Genomic DNA, 19,654 nt, shown 5'->3' with positions numbered 1-19,654 from the left:
CCTCTCATTCCCTCTCGCTCGCGTCTGCCCTTCACCCCCTTTATCAGTCCTCTCCCTCCTTGGTTCCCCCCCTTTTCGTTTTTTCCTCTCCTCCCTCCTTGTTTTCCCCCCTCCTCCAGCCCCCCCCCCATCTGCCTTTGGCTCGGGAGTGCCATACTTGTGCCGCCATTTTCGTGCAGTGTTTTACAGTGTGTGTTTTTCCAGTGAGTGTTCTGTGTTATGTCTTTTGGGAAGTGTAGCGAACAGCCATCATACTGTCGCTGGGTGTGATTTTTTATCTCTTGCGAACAGAAACCAGACTGTCGCCCTGTTTTTTAATTGTGTGTCTACTATGTTACTTGTCTGATTCCCGTGTCTTTTATCAACATTGCCAACCCCTTTTGCTTTCTGTTTTAACTTTCCGCATTTTTACGCCATTTTACACTTTAAGTCACCATTTTATCGCCTGTTTTTCCTTGTTTCTTTCTTCTTCCTTTTTTTAAAAAAAAGTCTGTAGACTGTAGAGCAGCGTACTAAGCTGCTGCCAGCCTGCCCCCTTCGGGGGGAATTGAAAATCAATAAAAAAAAAAACTCGGCAGTTGGTCAGTCTCGCGTCACCAGTTGCTGGTCTGTCTCTCGTTCGCAATTGTGCGGCAGTTAGTGTCTGTCTGTCGTCGGAGTGCGAGTATGTCTGTCGTTTGGATCAAACTTTAAACCAGAAAATGAGAGTCTTGCCACTCCGCCAGTAACAGAACTCAGCTAGTCGTCGCCCGGTCGGGGCTGAGTTCCTGCATCTGAGTCTGCGCGTTAGGCCACCAGTCTGCTCGAGTTGCTCGGGCAACGGTCATTGGCGGTTGGATCGGTCGGTTGGTCGGTCGCGCACTGAGACACAAGATGACTTGTCCTCCTTGAGCGTCGGCGCATGTGAGGTCACCAAGTGAGTCCAGTGGGCCGCGCCGTATAGAAAGGGGTAGTGGCTTCGCGGTCATCACGAGAGCAACAGGTGTCAAACCACGAGATCGGGCTGGCCGGTGCGAGCTGCGACGCCGTGAGACGGGAGATCGGCGCGCCTTCCTGCGTCCGTTGAAGCGGCTGGCAGCGGACGGTTCGGGAGAGCATTGGGGGTGCTACGCCATGTTTTCGCCAGAAATCGCAGTTTATTCGAAGTTAAGTGATTGGGGATATGTTGTTTCATTTACTTGTTAAATTCTACTAGTTTTCTTGGTGAGGTCACCAGCCGCTTTGTTTTGGGGTCGTCCCACGATTCTTCTCCGTTTGCGCACCCGCGGGAAGATGGTTATTTGTGAATTGGGTGGTCCGTTTTTCCCTTGTGGAATTGGGGAGGTTTAGAGCAATGTGTGGTTCGGGTTGTTCAGTAATCCCCCTGTCAATCTGCCATACGTTAAAAGCTGCCTCTGTCATGTTTGTCGGATTCGGTGTTAACGAATTTATAGAATTAAGGTGTAAAGACCGAATTCCTGAAATAAGTTTTTATCTTGCATATCATCTTGCGAGGCGGTATATGTGTAATGTAGAGCATGTTGTACATTTTATGTAAGTTTGAATTTCACGGGTTTTATTTAAATTGTCATTTTTATAAAGTTGCCACCCTTCCACCGTAAGAGTCCTTTTTAAAAACAGATTGCACTTTCGGTGGCAAATAATTTCTTAGTGTGAGTGTTTGTACCATTTCCATCCCTCTTACGGGGTGCATAGTTAATGTGTTTGTGTGAGTTGTTAAAATTTTTAGTTTGAAGTAATCTGGTGTGTTGCAGATTTGCGCCAGTGTAGTCTTTCAGAGGTTGTGAGCGGTCGTGACTACAGCCGTGTTGAAAGGGAGCGGCAAGCTTCTCAGCCCGAAAGCTCATACTGTCAATATTGTTCTTTCTGCCTCTCAATAAAATTTTAACTTGATGTTTCGAGGATGCTTTTCTGCTTATAAATTTTAAATCTGTTTTTGAGAAGGCTTTTATGGGGTCAACAGAAACCTCCGATCTTACTCGTCGGCTTTGACCCGTGACGTAAGCGTGTTGTGGTGTGTGACGTCATTACGGCGCGGAGTTTGGTTTGTGATTGTGGCGTGTTTGTAGATGTCGTATGGGTGTTTGTCGTGCCCTCTGGTGGTGTGTTCATGGTTTTCGTTTGTTTGGTGTGTTGGGGTCAGTTTGCTGTTGCTCAGTGGTGAGTGCTGTGTTCGTGGTTTTGAAGCGGAATTTGTATTAGTGAGTTAACGGTTTTGTGTGGAGCTGTTGTAGATGTATGTAGGTTTAAGGGAACTGTTTTTCGAGTTTTGTATTGGGCGATGTGATCGGGAGGATCTGTTGAGCTATATAGGTCAAGGGAAGTGTTCGATCCTAATTTATGCGATCGGGAGTTACTGTAGATCTATGTAGGTCAAGGGAAGTGTCTGATTCCGGATAAGAATGTGTTTTTTGGTATTTGGTCAGTTTCGTGATGTTGATTTTTTTCGTCGTTTTGCGTGGTTTTGTATGGCGGTCAGTGGCTACATTTGTGTATATTTAGTTTCTCCCCACCCAAAAACCCCCAATTTCCCACGCTTGTCCCGTTAGTCATTAGGCTTTTTGTGAAACCTGTGTATTTCAGTGTTTATGATACGTATGCGATGTTTTTATATCCGCCATATTGGAATTGTCGTTTATGCTCGTTTCCGCCATATTTGTGACGTCATGGGTCAAAGCCGACGGGTAAGATCGGACGCTTCTGTATTTCCCTTTTATGAATAAAATTCCCATTTGTTAAAGGTAATTTCATTTTCAACAGTTACTCCCTGGCAACTACTTCCACGCTCACCTAGTGTGATTAAATGTGTTAATGTTATTGATGAATCGCTAGTAAATAAAGTCAATTCTTTAAGAAAAAAATTTGAAAGTAAATTCACGGTTCAATGAGATCTGTTTAAAAACTACCGGCACATTCCCAATTTCTCGCCAATGGTGCGTTGGAGAGAAATGCGGTTGGCATCCCTGCACACACCACTGTTTAATGAGTAACTGTTGAAAGTTTCATTGTTGTATGTCCGTTAGTTATTGTTCAGTGCTGTATTGAGTAGAACGTTGTGTCGCACACTTATTGATGGCAGAGTTAGAGGAGCAACATGTCTGCATTTAATTTTGCGTGAAACTCAAGAAAACCTTTACAGATACACACCAAATGACGCAGGAAGCCTACGGCGATGAGTACCGAAGCCGTACTCCCTGTTACGAATGGTTCACACGGTTTAAAAATGACTGAACGGAAGTTGCAGATTGAGGACGCCCCTCGGCTTCTACCGACGACGATCATGTGAGGAACGTCAAAGAAATTGCCAATCGAAGACTGACTGTCTGAGAGATTGCAGAAGAATCTAATATTTCGGTTGGAGCATATCATGAAATCCTGACACAGCGTCTTGGAATGCATCGTGTTGCCGCCAAGTTCGTCCCACGCCTCATGAGTTAGGCCCAGAAAGACCTTCGTCTCGCAGTCTGTGAAGAGCTTCTGGATCAAGCAAATGAGAACGAGATGTTCCTTAAGAGAATCATAACTGGTAATAAGACATGGGTCTACGGATATGATGTTGAGACATTGAAAGGGTGAAGATCTGCGACGGTAGACGAATTAAAAGAAAATTCGGAGAGGGCGCTTCGCGCGATCCAGCAAGAGGCGTACCAAGACTGCTTCCGGAAGTGGAAACGGCATTGGGAGCGGTGTACCAGTTGTGGAGGGGAGTATTTCGAAGGATACCGTTCATAATAAGTAAAAGATAAGCGTAGAAAAATTTTGTGGACAAAGTTTCGGAATCTTCTGAACACATCTCGTATAAGAGTAGGATCACCGACACTAGGGCATAAAAAAGTTGATTACTCCTTAGTTTCACTCTGTTTTATTCTGTGGTATCATATGTTGCGGCAACTCTGCGCATTCTTAGATAAGTAAAGGGCATTCCGCGATGTCAGTTCGCGAACTTCGAGCTGGTCGTTGCTCAACAGTCCCCGTTGCTCAACAGTCCAGACTTCCAACTCTGCTACCGCTGTACACTGGTCAGCTAAAACATTAGCTTGCTTGTCCTTCTTTGAAACAAAATACATCACTTATACTATGTATCAGGGATCCGTGGTTTGTTGGTAGGTTTGTGGCATTAGATGCCTACGCACGGGTCATGTAATTCGCGTAAACAACGGGCCGCTGATTTTCGTACGCGGTGATGGCGCCCGACAGCGACCCAGATGGTTTCATAGGATTTGCTTCAGGTGAATTTGGTGACCGAGATATAAACGTGGGTTCACTATAATGCTCCTCAAACCACTGTAGCACGGTTCTGGCTCCGACGCACGGACAATTATAGTGCTGAAAGATGACATCGCCGTCGGGGAAGACATCAAACATGAATGGATGCAGGTGGTTCGCAGTTCTCAGCGCGTTTTCTTGCGTGTCCAATGGAAGCGCAGGGGAATGTCTCCCATGGCATAATACGTACTGCTCCCACCAGACTGCGCCCGTGACGCACTGCACGATTCGAGCCGCCGTACACCTCGATGACGGCGTCTGTGGATACGGCCAGCGACCTAGTGTAACAAAGATGTGATTCACACGAAGAGCCGACACGTTTCCATTGATCCACGGTCGAATCCCGATGGTCGTGTGCGCGCTGCAATCGTAACTGTCGGTGTCGTTGGTTCAACATGTGGACACACAGAGGTGGTCTGCTGCGAAGCTCCATATTGAACAACTTACAATGAACAGTGTGCTCCGAAACAGTTGTGCGAGCACCAGCATTGTCCTCTTTCGGCAGGGATGCCGAATAAGGGAACAATTGACAGGAATGGGGGAAAGAAATACAGTAGAAGAAGAATGGGTAGCTTTGAGGGATGAAGTAGTGAAGGCAGCAGAGGATCAAGTAGGTACAAAGACGAGGGCTAGTAGAAATCCTTGGGTAACAGAAGAAATATTGAATTTAATTGATGAAAGGAGAAAATATAAAAATGCAGTAAATGAAGCAGGCAAAAAGGAATACAAACGTCTCAAAAATGAGATCGACAGGAAGTGCAAAATGGCTAATCAGGGATGGCTAGAGGACAAATGTAAGGAGGTAGAGGCTTATCTCACTAGGGGTAAGATAGATACTGCCTACAGGAAAATTAAAGAGACTTTTGGAGATAAGAGAACCACTTGTATGAACATCAAGAGCTCAGATGGAAACCCAGTTCTAAGCAAAGAAGGGAAAGCAGAAAGGTGGAAGGAGTATATAGAGGGTCTATACAAGGGCGATGCACTTGAGGACAATATTATGGAAATGGAAGAGGATGTAGATGAAGATGAAATGGGAGATATGATACTGCGTGAAGAGTTTGACAGAGCACTGAAAGCCCTGAGTCGAAACAAGGCCCCCGGAGTAGACAACATTCCATTGGAACTACTGACGGCCTTGGGAGAGCCAGTGCTGACAAAACTCTACCACCTGGTGAGCAAGATGTATGAAACAGGCGAAATACCCTCAGACTTCAAGAAGAATATAATAATTCCAATCCCAAAGAAAGCAGGTGTTGACAGATGTGAAAATTACCGAACAATCAGTTTAATAAGCCACAGCTGCAAAATACTAACACGAATTCTTTACAGACGAATGGAAAAACTAGTAGAAGCGGACCTCGGGGAAGATCAGTTTGGATTCCGTAGAAATACTGGAACACGTGAGGCAATACTGACCTTACGACTTATCTTAGAAGAAAGATTAAGGAAAGGCAAACCTACGTTCCTAGCATTTGTAGACTTAGAGAAAGCTTTTGACAATGTTGACTGGAATACTCTCTTTCAAATTCTAAAGGTGGCAGGGGTAAAATACAGGGAGCGAAAGGCTATTTACAATTTGTATAGAAACCAGATGGCAGTTATAAGAGTCGAGGGGCATGACAGAGAAGCAGTGGTTGGGAAGAGAGTAAGACAGGGTTGTAGCCTCTGCCCGATGTTATTCAATCTGTATATTGAGCAAGCAGTAAAGGAAACAAAAGAAAAATTCGGGGTAGGTATTAAAATCCATGGAGAAGAAATAAAAACTTTGAGGTTCGCCGATGACATTGTAATTCTGTCAGAGACAGCAAAGGACTTGGAAGAGCAGTTGAACGGAGTGGATGGTGTCTTGAAGGGAGGATATAAGATGAACATCAACAAAAACAAAACGAGAATAATGGAATGTAGTCGAATTAAGTCGGGTGATGTTGAGGGTATTAGATTAGGAAATGAGACACTTAAAGTAGTAAAGGAGTTTTGCTATTTGGGGAGCAAAATAACTGATGATGGTCGAAGTAGAGAGGATATAAAATGTAGACTGGCAATGGCAAGGAAAGCGTTTCTGAAGAAGAGAAATTTGTTAACATCGAGTATAGATTTAAGTGTCAGGAAGTCATTTCTGAAAGTATTTGTATGGAGTGTAGCCATGTATGGAAGTGAAACATGGACGGTAAATAGTTTGGACAAGAAGAGAATAGAAGCTTTCGAAATGTGGTGCTACAGAAGAATGCTGAAGATTAGATTGGTAGATCACATAACTAATGAGGAGGTATTGAATAGGATTGGGGAGAAGAGAAGTTTGTGGCACAACTTGACCAGAAGAAGGGATCGGTTGGTAGGACATGTTCTGAGGCATCAAGGGATCACCAATTTAGTATTGGAGGGCAGCGTGGAGGGTAAAAATCGTAGGGGGAGACCCAGAGATGAATACACTAAGCAGATTCAGAAGGATGTAGGTTGCAGAAGGTACTGGGAGATGAAGAAGCTTGCACAGGATAGAGTAGCATGGAGAGCTGCATCAAACCAGTCTCAGGACTGAAGACCACAACAACAACAACAGCCTCATATCACCATCTATCCTGCTTTACAGAGCAAACAAGCCTCCGAGCCCCACGTTCTGTGAAGAGTCGTGGACGTCCAACCATTTAGCGCCTAGTGGTAGTTTCACTGTCCTACCTCTTTCCGTAGATGCACACAACAGCAGCACGTGAACATTCGGCCATCTTCGCCGTTTTCGAGGTACCCGTTCACAGGTTCCGCGCATTAATAGTCTACTGTTTGCCAAACGCTTATCTCAATGGATTTCCCCATTTGCAGCCCATATTTTCGCTAGCGTGATCTCCCACGTCCGTGTCTGCTCCGCTACATACTTTTGTTACCGCGTCACGTGCCCCCAAGGCTATCAGACCGCATCCAAAGTCGCGGTGAGCCGTTGTCATTGTGTTTTGGATTATCAGTGCACATTGACATTCCTTGAGATGGTTTGCTGTTAATAGCACAAACTCATTTGATTAGGAAGAGCAGAAGCATTCACTAACTGAACACTAGAGAGAAAACCTGGGTATTTCAAAAAGATTCATCGGAATTCAAAAGGTTATATTTTCTGTAGGAATGAAGATAAAAAAAACTTGGGGTGAATTTTAATTTACTCATAATACTACCATATTTTTATTCTACATCTGCATCCATACTTCGCAAGCCACCTGACGGTGTGTGGCGGAGGGTACTTTGAGTACCTCTATCGGTTCTCCATTCTATTCCAGTCTCTTAATGTTCGTGGAAAGAAAGATTGTCGATATGCCTCTCTGTGGTCTCTAATCTCTCTGATTTTATCCCCATGGTCTCTTCGCGAGATATACGTAGGAGGCAGCAATATACTGCTTGACTCCTTGCTGAAGGTATGTTCTCGAAATTTCAACAAAAGCCCGTACCGAGCTACTGAGCGTCTCTCTTGCAGAGTCTTATTTTCAAAGGAACCATTCGGTACTGCATGGCATATGTTTCACTTGCATGCACGTACAAGTTCAGTGTGCACTCCACCTGACTAACATCCAGACGACAGTCAGACTCGTCCCACACTTCTGCGAGCACTTCTGGAGATACTGCTTTCACTGTTTATGCTATGTGGTGTCGTGGTTCAAGTTGCTGGAAGGTGTGGCATGTAGAAAGAATCTTTCACAACATCCCTCAAAACAACAATTGTACATACCGTGAGATCTGGTGACGATGGCTGTAGTGTTGGCAGAAGAGCCAACACTGTGTTGCAATAGGAGGCCGAAATGCACGCGTTTAATTCACGCCGGTGGCGCTAGGTCTGAAACAGGATACGTAATGAATGCTATAAAGAAAAGTACGTAGCTGCTGGGATACTTAACTTTAATCCATCATTTGTATACAGCGTTCTTGATGATACAACTGAGACTCTCTATAGAAATGGTTAATGGCGCCTTGCTAGGTCGTAGCCATGGACTTAGCTGAAGGCTATTCTAACTATCTGTCGGCTAATGAGAGAAAGGCTTCGTACGTGTAGTCGCTAGCAAAGTCGTCGTACAACTGGGACGAGTCCTAGTACGTCTCTCTAGACCTGCCGTGTGGTGGCGCTCGGTCTGCGATCACTGACAGTGGCGACACGCGGGTCCGACATGTACTAATGGACCGCGGCCGATTTAAAGCTACCACCTAGCAAGTGTGGTGTCTGGCGGTGACACCACAATGGCGAACGATGGTGTAGCCCATACAACTCTTAAAGGCAGTTCCAACGTTGAGCCAGTTCATGTTAAAAAATTCCCAGGCAGATGACAGTGCGATGGTGCTCCGTCATGTTGAAAAATGAGTCTTTTATTGCCATGTCATCGCAGAAAGATGTGCACAGTCTGCGAGGTCCTATTGTCAATAAATGTCCAGTAGAAGTGCCATGTGCGAGAGATAATCTCCAGATTTTCAAAACTAAAGCGAAAAGCCTTCTTCTGACACATTTTTGTTCGCTACAGGATTTAAAGTTCTTATTTTTGTTCTCTCTATTATTTAATGAGCGTTTTATTAATGTGATTGCGTATTATTATTAATTGATTTTTTACTTATGGTTTGGTTTAGCGATTCCTTTTTACTGTTGGCTCCTTTTATTTGAGTCCTTTTAATTATGTATGCGGCGGTTGTGAAGTCTATATTGCTTACTATCCTCCGTAAGTTAAAGAATACAGTAATACCATATGCGTTTCCCAGCAGCAGATCTCGTTCAGTCTCCTTGCTGTAACTCCTCCAACTGAAATCCCTAAAGATAATTTATCCCTCTACGGAAATCGATCGGTACAGCCAAGTGCTATGGTGTGTCATGCGTATGGAATGTGGTGTCCAACTTTAGTTCGTGAAATTATTTAGATCTTCGGAGAAATATTCTCGACGAATCCCAAAACCGTGTAAAACTGCAGGTTCGCACCATCAAACCACACAATACTGTTAACGTCTTCACTCCCGTCACCTGTTGTCACCTGTCTCTGTTTACTATCTGCCATTTTCGTCAGTAAACCACGTGCTACGCAAGGCTTTCGTCGTTTGTCAGTGACGTGGTGCGTCCGCTAAGAGCACCGCTCTCGCGTGAGCAACAAATGAAATTCTATCTGGCGAGAAGACAAGACGGAACCTAAACGTTTCAGGCAAATGAATAAAGATGCTCTTCACTGTAAATTGCACACAATATCCACCATGTTGAAAATCTAGTACAGCTATACTAACAATGGAGAAAAATAATTTCTATTATCAGACTACGAAGAATTTTACTTTGAAAGATAAAATAAAGCAGATTTTCTATAGCGGGAAGGAGATAGAAAGGATGTGGGTCGACTTGGAAAAGCAACGTTGCTACTGAAGCACTACACTGCGTATGCAAAATTCTGACTTCCTTTTTGATGGCTTGGTTACCGCTATGTTGTCTCAGCAAATTCGCGTCTCTTTTCTTTTCCTTTCTCTCGATAATTAAACTGCGTTATTGACCAGCATATTTTCCGTCATTCTCACAGAGAGATGATGTTTACATGAAACGACAGAACATTTATTAACACAAGCACATAGAAAATTTTCCAAGAATTTGAACTAATTTTTGGTCAAGTCCCTGTTCGGGAGCCAAGTGTGATGTTACAAAATAAAAGTGAGGTTGTTATTCAATGGAAAAGTTGGAAATTGAGATTTCGCTTACTGTTTTATCAATCACTATTGGCGTAAGAATCATGGACTGACCATTGTCATAAAATATTGCATTATGAGATGTGAATAGTTTTTTACTTGCAGCTTCGCGTGGCTGGAAGCAGTCACAGCTAGCGTGCTATTGATTAAGAAATTGCGTTATCGTCTTTCTAATTACTTGATGATCGTAGGTACGATCATACCAGGTTGTGAAGTTATTGTTATGACAAAACAATCTCCTAAGGGACCAGAAAGTTCTTAAGGGCGCAAAAACAACTGTAACATCACACAAAAGGAAAATTCAATATTAAAGCTGATGCAAGAAGACGATAAAACAGTTTTCTTTTTATCAATGTAACACGCACATTGGACTGCTGATCTTGGTGTCTGTAATCTTAGCAAAGTACATAATTAAAATGAAAATAACACTGAGGAGATAACAGGAATGAGCACTGCTAAATGATTCAGTATTCCCAGAACAAATATTTATTATAACTAAAACATATATCGTACCTTAAGCTTAGTACTACAATGACGGTAGATTTTTATGTCCGTATCATGTCCATTGAGCGCTCTTTTATATAGCCATTGTCCTATTGAGTCACCCGTGCGTCGTCACGATAAGTTATAACAGTTCTTCTTACACTTCACTCAAACTTAGACGGAACACGTTTTTATTTATTTAGAAAAATAATTATATCAGACCGCCACAAATCTGCGTCCGTCTTACTTAAGAAAAACACTACAAGTGTCTAGCGCTCAAGACTTCATTTGCTCTCCAGCGAACAAAATAGTGAAGGATCGCATATCTATCCGTATTTTTCTGTTTATATTGCCGCCCAAAGACGACGAATTACATTATTTAGAAAATTCCACCGTCGCTATGCGACGCCTTATTATACATTAATCATTATTTATAAACAAGTATTTGCCTTCTGGCTAAAAGTATTAACTACTTGTATTTGCTGTTTTAATGAAGTAAAAAATAGCGAATATCACAGACTGGAGCGCCTAGAACCGCTCGGTCACAGCGGCTGGCTAGCAGTACACAGCGCCTATCATTTTCTTTCCGTTGGGGCTGTAGCCACTGCAGTAACTACTTATCACAAGCCACTGTGCCAACATGGTGTAGTAGTTAGTGCATCTGCCTAATAAGCAGTGACCCAGGTTCAAATCCTGACTTTGATACAAATTTTCATTCATCGCTTCAATCACACACATACATATCGTAGCTGTTTGAGACTTGAACTGGTCTCTGGAACCGTATAGTTTGATTATTATTATTAAAACTAGGTACGTTAAGAGTGAGAATAACAGCAAATTGTATTTGGATGGAAGAGGGGGGGGGGGAATAATTAAGAAACTGTGACGCCCCACACCTTCCCCTGCAACCCCAACCTGGATCTGTGTCTTCTTCAGTTTTTGAAAGTTTCCATGCATGTATAGAGGGTGACTAGTCAAAAGGTGATGTTTCAGTTTCGCTGTAGTCGCGGTAGTTTTGTCGTCTGAATCTGTTGGCGTAGTGACGGAAGTTTACGATGATATTGGTTGAAAATTCTGTGGTGTCACCGCCAGACACCACACTTGCTAGGTGGTAGCCTTTAAATCGGCCGCAATCCATTAGTATACGTCGGACCCGCGTGTCGCCACTGTCAGTGATTGCAGACCGAGCGCCACCACACGGCAGGTCGAGAGAGACGTCCTAGCACTCGCCCCAGTTGTACAGCCGACTTTGCCAGAGATGGATCACTAACAAATACGCTCTCATTTGCCGAGACGATAGTTAGCATGGCCTTCAGCTATGTCATTTGCTACGACCTAGCAAGGCGCCATTACCAGTTTATATTGAGATTGTAATTACTGTATCATCAAGAGCGATGTTCTCCAATTATGGATTAAAGTTAAGTATTCCAGCAACTACGTTCTTTTCTTACTAGACTCAACTACTTTACCTTGTTCCAGACCTCACGCCAGTCTGCGTGAGCTTAAACGCGTGCATTTCGGCCTCCTTTAGCAACACGGTGTTGGCTCTTCTGCCAACACATCAAATTCATCTTTATTTATTATAATGTTACTTATATGTGTCTGTTCAGTATGTTGTAGAGTACCCATACAGAAGCAAAAAAGTGTATTCATACCCCGAGTAGCAAAGAGCTTAATTACATCGGTGGGGAACAGTGATCTCTATACTAGCTGGATGTTTACCTTCAGCTGTCTGATCGTGCCAGCCATAGATGTTCATATTTAGTTTCTTGCCAAACTAAAACATGGCTGCTAGAAAATGTCATTAAGCGCGGAAAGAAAATACTTTTCGATTGCGCTCCCACATCAGCCTATTACATCACATGTTGACATTAAGTTCAAAACAAGAAATCAGTCTGCAATTCTTTATGACGTACAGGTTAATGGAAATTTAATTGCCAAACTACATCATGGCAGACGACGCAAAGCACATGAATCTGCGGACACGCTGCAGTTCTGTACTCAGGGACCAGACTTTTACACCCAGGTTGTGGTGGCGAACGGCAGTAGCAGTTCGAGCGGCAAAGATTCTACGATAGTAACAGTCGGCCACAGACGAGGAGTCCAGGGCCATCTGAAACATTGACATAAATGTCTGAAATAGTAATGTAATTGTTAAAAGAAGTGGTATCACTGAAGGTTTGTATGGGTAAATGGTCTCAAAATTCTTTAACGTAGACCTTATGGGCAGTTGCAAAGAGCAAGCTGTAAAGAGCAGCTGTCCAGAGACAGTTTGTCCTGCCTGGCCCGCCGGCAGTTGTCGGGGAGGTTGTCGGGAGAAGTTGAGCGTAACAGTTAAATCCACACTGGAGCATTCTCAATGTAAGTGACTTACTGACAATCACAGTAATCTGTAGCGTGGATAGTCAACGCCAGCAGTGGAACTTGGATGGTATGATAGTTTGAGCAATTAACTGCCGGCTCGAGATAAATAACAGATGTAACTCTGCGAGCTTACAACAGCAAAATACTGTTTAGTGGTTCCTATTGTGAATCGCTGAATGACTAGTTACGGAGATCTGCCTATGTAATGATAAAGAGTCAGTTTAATTAATTTGTTTGATTATTGAAATATTTCCTAATGGGAACTGTAATGGGGCCAAGTGTTAACTTTGGTATGTGATTAGATTTAGGGCCAGACGCTTACGTATTTTGCAGTTAGTGTTCCTGTTCAGTAATTCAGAGGTGACTGAGTATTGCTGTAATTTTGTATGTATGGTTGGCGCACTCTGACAGAATCGAGTGTTCGTCGTGGTGGTTTGTAGGATCTGCAGACTAAGACGATGGTGTGCTGCGCCTTGGTACGGTCAGTGGATTTTTGGTCGCACTGAACGATACTGACTCAGTTGACAACTTTTTTGGTTAAGCAGGCACTACCGAATTTCGGATTTTACAAAATTGGTCATACAGTTTTAACTGCCCATAACTTGTAGAGAGCTTCCCTTACCTATAAATAGAGAAATATTGGAAACATTTATTCAATCGCGTCACAGTTATATCATTACTTAAGGGGCTCCGGAAAGGCTCCAAATCATGAAAAGTTCAATTTTTACTTTTTTGCGTTTTCTGAATCTGCAGACTATTACCTTTTAATAGATATATAATTTATTCAATTCCGAAGACTACAACTATTTTTAAATTTTTTTTGAAATGTGTTCTACATGGGCGTGACCCACTGTGGCGCTGTTAAACTGCTGTCAAATGGTGTTATTATTAACGTCCGTGTTCATCAGGTACATTTTAGTGATGTGAGATAAAGTATGTGTTGCGGCTAACCTGTGATGGTTCAATATATATCGCTGGTGTGATTGTCGATTGTTTCATGTTTATTTACTCTGACGTTATCTCGAAAATATTCGTAATTAATTCTGTTCTTGAGTCTCTGTTTTGTTGAAGTATAATAATGAGTAAAAGTAAAGTTATTAGAAATCCTCTGAAGGCTTTTAAGAAAAGGAGAAATGTTGGAAAGCCAAAGGTATCTGTTATTACTGTAAATAATAACATTCTAACATGGTACGAGCGATGCTTGCTTTAGACAAGGAACGCCTTCGGGCTGCAGACAGGGCTGTAAAGAGTCTAGAAATACAAGCAAGAGTAAACAGGAGGAGGAACAAGAGGAAGCTGGAGGAGGAGTTTGCAGAGGATGAAGATAATCCATCCTATGGACCTGGAATGCACTAAAAAGTTAGTCCAATCTTTGTCGCTCGATTCCCAAAACTTTTATTTTCTCATACTAATTACATGTTTTCTAAGGATCTTCCAAACATATTTGTTTCAAACTTTCAGTAAATGTTACACAGTACCTTCTGCATAATTTAACACAGCCTTTTTCCAAAAAACTGTATATTTTTGAATATATAAATAAAAAATTCCAAAAAAATGTTGTGAATTTTCATTACAATTGAAAAAAATCATCTTTAATAACTGAACTAAAATTTTGTAAAATCCCTGTGTTAAGTTGTAGCCCATATTCCAATAAATAATCTGTAAAAAGTTCAACTTCCTACTTCAAATACTTTGTGAGGAAAGATGTAATTTATAAGCGTTATTTTAACATTGCAAGTATAGGGCGTTCCGGAGCCCCTTAAAGAACTGGCGAGTGACCGTTAAATTAGATAAAAGCAGTGGGTTTCGATTTGCCAACACCTGAAGAGGCTTAAATTTTGTTTGAATTACATAGTATCAGGGCGCAAAGTGGTATTAGCACGTAGGAATCGTTTTTTCTTACTGTATTGGGAAATAGACTCTACCATCGACTCGTAATGCACTGGCAAAGTTAAAATAAAACCCCAGTACAAAAAACAAAAGAATTCTTATTATTATTTACTGTTAATTTAAGTTATCTCCACAACAATGTGAGTTCATGAAGGAAAGGTTATTTAAATTAATGCAAAGAGACGAAACCTTAAAAACATTGCAAAGGAAGAGATGTTAATGCAGAGATATTAATGGTTTGCTACTAGCTAACCCATAAGTGAACGAAATAATTAAATTTCAGAGATACAGTAAGTTAGTATTACGCCTAACTCGTGATATTATCTGACAAGGAGGGACAACAACGTTCGGGTCACGGATTTCTTCAGACGTTGTACACTTTGAGTAGCCCATTACAACAAGTAGTAAGGCGTACCATTTAGGCGATTACGAAAAAATCACAAGAGAAGCTTTACGTGTCTGATGTACCGGTGCGTTGCAGCACAGCACAAGCTGGCGTCGGTCACGTGATACCGTTCAGGCTACGTAATCGGTGGATCACTTGATCGAGTACCGCTCTTTTTTTAATTTGTAATTTTTCAACTCTATTTAGATTATTTGGTACGTATTACATGAAAAGACATGTGTATTCACATGAACTTTTATTGAATTTCCAATGTTATTTCGCTATTTACTAACTTTTATTATTACAACAAATATGCGACTTTTATTTCTATGGACAAGTTTAAAACTTTATCAAGCGCCATCAAACTTTTTCACATTTGATTGCCAACGAGCGATAAATTGCTTCTCGTGAAGACGATATTAAAATAGATACAATCGTATAGTGCGAGTTTTCGATACCGATTTTTACGAAAATGTTGCGTTACGCGTGGTTTGCATCCAAATTGTCGGAAGACAGATTTTTTTTTTCAAAATGTCAACGAGCTTTGTTTTTCTTTAGAAACTGTGAAGACTCGTGCATTACATTCATTCGATGCCATTTTCATTTATGTTTTCAATGTCTGTATGAAAAGTATCGTCCTGCAACTTGTAATGTCGAAAGCACATCCGAAAATTAATCGTACATTATCCTTATCTTCCGGCGCATTGTAAATCATTGTTTAAATTTATCGATATTTGGCTTGGGCTTTCCAAGCCTGTCCCTCGTACTTGAAATCTGTGTCTGCAGATCGAAGGGTCTAGGTGCAAAGCAGTTCTCGGTACATTACCAGTTTGCAGATATGAGGGATTTCGGAAATCACAACAGCCATACATTTTCAGGAAAACTTAATGTATTCTGTCTTTTAATTGTCGGTAATTATAAACATAATATTTGTTGTAATGATAAAAAATCACATTAAAAATTCAATAAAAGGTCATGCAAATGCACATGCCTTTTCATCATATTACCTTTCAAATGTAACATGTATCAAATAATATAGGACAAAATTGAGGAGCAAATTCCAAGGTCATGGAACGTGTCAGTACATGAAAAACAACATATAAGTACTAACATATAAAAATAAAATGTTTATGAACCCAGAGAAAGTCAATCCATAAGTTGAAGTAAACGCAATCAATAATACAACAAGAATCAGCTTAATTTTCAAGGAACTTCCCGACAGAATAGAAGGAGTGACCCATGAGGAAACTCTTCTGTTTCGATTTGAAAGCGATGGATTTCTACTAAGATTTTTGAATTCGTGTAGTATCTTATTGAAAATCGATACAGCAGTATACTGCACACCTTTCTACACAAGGGTTAAGGAAGTCCGATCCAAATGCAGGTTTGATTTCTGTCGAGTATTAACTGAGTGAAAGCTGCTTATTCATGGGAATAAGCTAATATTGTTAACAAGAAATGACAGTAAGGAATTTATACATTTAGAGGCCCATGTCAAAATACCCAGACTCATGAACAGTGGTCGACAAGAGGTTCGTGAACTTACACCACTTATTGCCCGAATCACCCGTTTCCCAGCCAAAAATATCCTTTTAGAAGGGGAAGAGTTACCCAAAAATATAATACCATACGACATACTCGAATGTAAATAACCAAAGTAGACTAATTTTCGTGTCGAACGATCGCTCACTTCAGATATCGTTCGAATATTAAAAATGGCAGCATTAAGTCTTTGAACAAGCACCTGAACATTGGGGTTCCAATACAGTTTACTATCTATCTGAACACCTAGAAATTTGAACTGTTCAGTTTCACTAATCATATGCCTATTCCGTGAAATTAAAACGTCAGGTTTTGTTGAATTGTGTGTTAGAAACTGTAAAAATTGAGTCTTACTGTGATTTGGCGTTAGTTTATTTTCTACAAGCCATGGACTTATGTCATGAACTGCACTATTTGAGACCGAGCCAATGTTGTACACATCCTTTACTACCAAGCTAGTGTCATCAGGAAACAGAAATATTTTAGGGTTACCCGTAATACTAGAGGGCACATCATAACATAAATAACGAACAGGAGCGGCCCCAACACTAATACCTGGGGCATCCCCCCCCCCTCCCCCCCTTGATTGTACCCCACTCAGACCCCACATCACAGCCATTCTCAGCATTGTGAATATTGACCTTTTGCTGTCTGTTGCTTAAGTACGAGGTGAACCAATTGTGAGCTACTCCCCGTATTCTGTAATGGTCCAACTTCTGAAGCAATATTTGTGATCAACACAACCAAATGCCTCAGTTAAATCAAAAAATATGCCTAGCGTTCGAAACCTTTTGTTTAACCCATCTAGTACCTCACAGAGAAAAGAGAATATAGCATTTTCAGTTGTTAAACGATTTCTAAAGCCCTTACATATATAGCCTTTTCAATAACTTTAGCAAACACTGCTGGCATAGAAATCGGTCTAAAATTATCTACATTATCCCTTTCCCCCTTTTTATAAAGCGGCTTTACTACTGAGTACTTTAATCATTCAGGAAGCTGACCATTCCTAAAGGAAAAATTACAAATATGGCTAAATACAAGGCTAACATGTGCAGCACAGTACTTTAATATTCTGCTAGGCACTCCATCATAACCATGATAGTCCTTAGTCTTCAGTGATTTAACTATTGACTCAATCTCTCCCCTGTCTGTATCACAGAGGAGTATTTCAGGAATCAACATCGGATAGGCATTTGCCAAAAAAGTTACATGATTCCCTGTAGAAATTAAATTTTTATTTAATTCACGAGCAATGCTCAGAAAATAATTGTTAAATACTGTACATATACCTGATTTATCAGTAACAGAAATATTTTTTACTATGAACTGACTTTATATCGTCGACCTTGTGCTGCTGACCAGACACTTCCTTCACAACTGACCATATTGTTTTAATTTTATCCTATGAAGTAGCTATTCTGTTTGCATGCCACATACTTTTTGCCTTCCTAATAACATTTTTAAACACTTTACAATACTGTTTATAATAGGCTAATGCAGCTTGATCGTGACTACTTCTAACATTTTGATATAATTCCCATTTTGTTCTACATGATATGCTTATTGCACTAGTCAGCCACCCAAGCTGCCTATTACTGCTAGTACCCCATTTAGAACGTTCTAATGGGAAGCAACTCTCGAAGAGCAGGAGAAATGTGTTAAGGAAACTATTATATTTATCATTTATGTTATTGGCACTATAAACATCCTGCCACTCTTGTTCCTTGAAAAGGTTTAAAAAACTATCTATTGCTGTTAGATTAACTTTCCTACATAATTTGTAATTATATGTGACATTTGAGTACAAAAGCCTTTCAGTGTTAAAATTTGTGCACTATAGTCTGAAAGGCCATTCACCCTTCTACTAACAGAATGTCCATCTAGTAATGAAGAATGAAATAACATACTGTCTATGGCTGTGCTACTGTTCCCCTGCACCCTAGCTGGAAAAAACAGGGTCTACATCAGATCACATGAATTTAAGCGTTCTACCAACATCCTTTTTCTTGCCCCATCACATACAAAATTTATACTGAGGTCACCACATATAACTAATTTTTCGTACTTCCTACAAAGTGAATCAAGAACTCTCTGTAGCTTGAGCAGGAATGCTCTGAAGTCAGAGTTAGGAGACCTATAAATCATAACAATTAGAAGTTTAGTTTCACTAAATTCAACTGACACTGAACAACATTCAAATCCCTGTTAGGTGCAGTGTGGTGATACGCAATAGACTCAAATGGAATACTGTTTTCTACGTATGTAGCCACTCCCTCACCTCGCAAGGAACTCCTTGAAAAACAGCCAGCTAACCTGTATCCTGGTAAAGGAAGCCTCTGAATTGTCAAATTTTTTAAGTGGTGCTCCGACATACCAATAATTTCAGAGTCAACATCTATACGCAGTTCACTAACTTCATCTCTAATATATTTTGATGAAATATATTTGAAGGAAATACGTTAATTCCTTCTCTACTTGGAAACATGACGTCCTCTGAAGGTGAACCCTCAATTAGAGGAACTTCCTTTAAACAGCTATACCTATCAACAGACTTCAATCTAAAAAAGGTGCAGGTCTAACACCAACTACCACAGGAATTTTTCCATGAGTGACACCACCACCGCCACCCACTACGCTGTCACCTATAAGCTTAGCCAGCCTCCCCTTCCTATACCTATTGAGGTGCAGGCCATGCCTAGTGAAACCCGATCTACTGATAGACCCACCTGGCACCACTGAAATGTGACCCAAGTCCTCTGCCATCAGCGCCCTCCCCAGCCCCGTGTTAACACACCTAACAGCCGCATTAAGATGAGGTTGATCATGACGCTGAAACATTTGCACAAAATGCACATTAGTGCCAGCAGTTTGAGTAGCTATCTTTACCAGGTCACCACCTACATCATATTCCCCGTCCCTGTCAAGACTGTTCCCTGCTCCACCCATTTTCACTACCTGATCCTCCTTCATAAAATTCCTAGACAACTCCTCTATGCTGTCAGTCACCTCAGCCAACCCTGCACTAAGGTTGGGTTGTTTGGA

Source organism: Schistocerca cancellata, chromosome 2, assembly GCF_023864275.1.
Source record: "Schistocerca cancellata isolate TAMUIC-IGC-003103 chromosome 2, iqSchCanc2.1, whole genome shotgun sequence".
In the NCBI taxonomy this organism is placed as follows: domain Eukaryota; kingdom Metazoa; phylum Arthropoda; class Insecta; order Orthoptera; family Acrididae; genus Schistocerca; species Schistocerca cancellata.
This window is presented reverse-complemented; position numbering follows the sequence as displayed.